General features: G+C 39.4%; 1 long non-coding RNA gene across 2 annotated transcripts in view; it reads left to right on the forward strand.

The window, feature by feature from the left end:
• Window positions 1-2,784, forward strand: part of LOC111273711 (uncharacterized) — a 14,863-nt gene extending 12,079 nt beyond the window's left edge. Inside the window, exons 1-2 of one of the 2 annotated variants that reach the window (XR_002687998.1) lie at window positions 129-343; window positions 2,229-2,784. This is a non-coding gene — a long non-coding RNA (uncharacterized LOC111273711). Of the gene's footprint in view, window positions 1-128; window positions 344-2,228 lie in introns of those variants that run through there. The other variant, XR_015316041.1, reaches the window with a different exon arrangement.
• Window positions 2,785-4,145: the final 1,361 nt, after the last annotated feature.

Genomic DNA, 4,145 nt, shown 5'->3' on the forward strand with positions numbered 1-4,145 from the left:
CAACACCTACAATATTAATGGTAAGGGTAAATACAACGAGAGCAAAATTATTAATTGTTTGGCTTTGTCGGTTCAAAGGTATAGCCCCTAACCATAGCTGGTAGCGGTTATTATGGCTGTCTGCCGATAGGTGGCGTTACTACTTTTGATGGCGTCCGCTTATTTCGTTCGTATCGACATATAACTGAATTTGTCAATTGGAACATGTATTCGTGTTAGCGCCATTCTGTTCGCCCTTCCAAGTATTCATAACCAACGTATTACCCGCTATGTTTCCCGTACGCTCCGAAGAAGTTAGCGCCATCGTCATCATGTGTTTATACAACAAAGTGGGCAAAACTGCGTAAGTCGTCTGCTTGAAAGGAAGATAGCGTGCTACATAACAGTAGCGAATACCCTCCGGTCCGCTCCGACAACTCATAGAGGAGCAAATTTTCGTGCTGTTTTTTTCGGACCATTACGGCAGAACCAGTGACGCAACGATACAGGATAGACGCCTCGTGTACAGACAGCAGAGAGCATAGTTCTATGTCGAGGACGCTATCCATTGAGATTGGAGGCCGCGCTATCCTTTCTGCCCAACAAGTTTTGAATTAAATTATGTCTTGCACAAGACAAATAGGACCTGTCGACTTGTGGATGTTTCACTGAACACAGATCGTATAGTTATGTGAATTAATATAGTGCCATCGAATTGATCACTACCTTCAGATAAACTTTAAATCCCAAAGAGCTGTTGAAACCATAATAATGTTGCTAAATTAATTATTAAACACAATTTAGATATTTCATTATGTAGTCCTATCACCATGTACACTCGGACAAATGCACATCTTTCTTGTATTGCACCGCCACCAAACGGGGGTTACGAGCGACGGGGCTCTGCACAGACCCCTTAGCTTTGTATTCCTCCGCGTAAATTGTTTTACCAAGATTAACACGCCGTCTACGAATCATCATTGGTCTGCATTGACTATTGCTGTTCTTTCAAAATATTAGTTCACGACAGGAGGGTTGGCGTTTTGTGTTCTTACTAAATTAACCAAGGCTTTTCCTGCTAATACGTCGTTACGGTCCTTGTATTAACTACTTACTTGTCATATATGCTGGTTCATTAGAACTTAATTGTAAGATTTAATTGAAAATCGTTTTGAACGTTTCACAAAGGTATACAGAAACGATCTATGTCATTCCTGTAACTCCAAATGTCATGATATAGGATAATGCATAACGGTTACATATACATTCGTATGTTAATTCCTTGATAACAATTCCTAATTATCTGAAGAAGGCACTTCTAAATTGACAACGACAGCCTTACCTTCTTCTTAGCCTACCTGCTTCTGTTTGTGAAGAACTTACCGATTCATTGTCGTTTTCTAACCGAAATCAAGTTTTCAAGATAGTTCTCTCTGAAACAAAGTTACCCACATTATATATTATGTTTGCCCATTTATATATATTTTTTTGTTAATCTTTGTAGAACTATTTCACTTTCAATATTCAGATATCCATATTTAATTCGCAAAGTTCGCCAGGTAAAATATTTGGCAAATCTACGGGATCAAAGCATACAAAGTTCTATTCTTGTAGATTTTTGGGTATGATGTTTGCTCTAAGGAATTCGTGTCGCGGGATTCATTTAAATAATTTAAAATGTCACAGGAGATGGTCTAAATGTTCATCGTAGGTTTGCGACAGTCGTCTAGTACCTCATACATGCATGACAAATATAATCCGTTTCTCTTTTTGGTTTTTCGTGATAGATTTTTTTTGTATAGACCCTTTGTAGATGGTGAGCTATGTGATGTGTTTATAAGGTGATGTTAAGACAATTTTTGGGTTCTCCATAAAGTACAGGGTACATCCATATTGTTTTTTATTAGTACTAATACACCTCAAGAAAGTAACCTAATTTTACTACGGGTTTCGTATGTGCAATTTCCTTCCACTGGAAGTACGAGCTAACCGTCATTATAAATTAAATAGAAAAATTCATAACGGTCGTTTGTCTCAACATACATTGACTTGCGTGGAACGTGCATTGAACATAGCCATTCATTTGTGTATTATTTTATATAATTATTTGCTGTATAATGATTGAGCCAATAATATGTAGCGCTTGTTAAAAACTTAAAAAGAGTACAAAAGTGAGAGACGCTAGATAGAAGTGTAAATAGACTTGGTTATTTATGTGTTTAGTGACTCGTTCTTGCTGTTCGTTACAGAGAAATTCGCTGTCTGGGACAAACAGAAAAAGCCTCGAACTCGCAACATAGTTCAAGTTATACTTGACTGCCTGCCGATCCGTTTGGCAACGTCACCTCACTGCAGATATTCGTAACGCTTCCCATCACATAGCCATGTCTTTTTCGTTTGCCTCCCCTCTCCCGGTGCGTCGGTTAGCGGGACATTTGAAAATGGCCCCGGATTACTTGTTCACGACCGACAGCGCACAAACTGACATTGGGAGAAACAGATTCGATTTACAGCTCGAACAACACAAAGCAACTGTTTGATGAAGCACTATATACGTTTACAATTATGAATCGATATTCAGTGACTTTGTTATATCTTACACCTAGACATAGTTTGCGTCCCCAACTCAGTACCGAGGGGTAGCAACGGCAGCTACAATAACGACACGCATGTATAGGAGGAAAGTTCGTGCAGACCAGAAGTGACTCTTGGCGAGGCGTACTAGGTCAGTCTGTAGCAAAAAACAAACGTTATGGCGATCGTATTGCAATAAAAGTTCGTTGTTTACTTGGCTACTATAGAAAACATTTGTATTCTTTTAAAAACACTTAGTGATTGGCTTTGTTAGTATTTCTTCAGTGTGTTATCATTTGTGCTGAATGTGCTTAGATCCCGTCTTGCGAAACCGGTCCGTTGGGTGGCGAGTTCTGCAGACAGACTCACAAGGCTTCGTGATCGTGCAAAAGTTCAATCATATCTCCCAGTTTCGAAATGTTCTCATCTGCAAATAGCGATAGAAAAAATAAAACTATAATATGTCCGTTCCACAAGAAAATGGCCGTTTACCCTTCGAAGAAGCGGTCACGAAACTAGCCAGTTTGAAAACTTTGTCCGTGCGGAACAACAATGCAGCTAAAGCTACGCTACAATATGTTCTTACTAATTTACTAAATGTTTTGCGGGAAATCTTCATAATATCGCATAATAAACGATCATCTGATGTGAGATCGAAGTCGTCCACTCGATTAAGCTCTGTTAGAAACGCCATTGACTCTTTGTTGTAATGATACAATTCCCCAGCCAGAAAGAGTGACGATAAGGGTGATGATAAATTATCCTGTCGAATTTCTTCCGATAAGTATATGCACAGACATGGACAGCTAAACGTGCACTGTCATCCCCAACGACTTGCACGAGTTTATGACTTATGCTTGGCCGACTTTATCTCCAAGCCATTGATTTCAGGATCGAAGCTGTTTACTTCACTGCGTGAACAGTTTTATTAAGAGCAATACATTATAGGCCCATAATAAACCGTTTGTCCTATTCTACAGTGTGTAGTGTTAGGCATGCTAGACAGTAAAAGTTCTCTAAAAGACATGGGTCCTATAACCTTTACCGAAGTTCTCTGTTTCACCGTTCACCTTTCTTTGAACGTGTGTGTTTAATGGCAAGCAGCCGACTCAAGCTCACTAGCCTGTGATGTTCCCCAGAATAATGTTTGTAATTTGTTATTTTCACATTGGCTGCCACATTAACTTCTGAGAAGAAACGGTTCTGTCTTGTTAACAAAACCGACTTACTGGTTCTTGTTCAAGTGTAAGTTCAACTAAAAAACGATTCGATATATTCGACTGACAAAGTTGATTAAGAGAATTTAATTGGTTTGGCGTTGACAGGCTTTAAAACAGCGACGGGAATAGTTAAAAAGGCCAATGGCGGCTAGCTGGGCTCGACCTTCTTCAAATAGTACCTAGAAGGTCTTAATAAAGACTTTTCTTCCTATGTGGCTAGTGATAGCGAGTGAATTGTAGCCTCCCTTAGCTCGTTTGAAGGCGTGTCCTTTTGCTTCGAGTGATTCCTTTAGCTCGGTGAAGATTAAAGCCATAAATATAGGCATCTTATTGCCGATTGTAGCCCGCTTTTGATAGCACCAGTATGTAACA

Source organism: Varroa jacobsoni, unplaced genomic scaffold (assembly GCF_002532875.2).
Source record: "Varroa jacobsoni isolate VJ856 unplaced genomic scaffold, vjacob_1.0 scaffold_217, whole genome shotgun sequence".
NCBI lineage: Eukaryota > Metazoa > Arthropoda > Arachnida > Mesostigmata > Varroidae > Varroa > Varroa jacobsoni.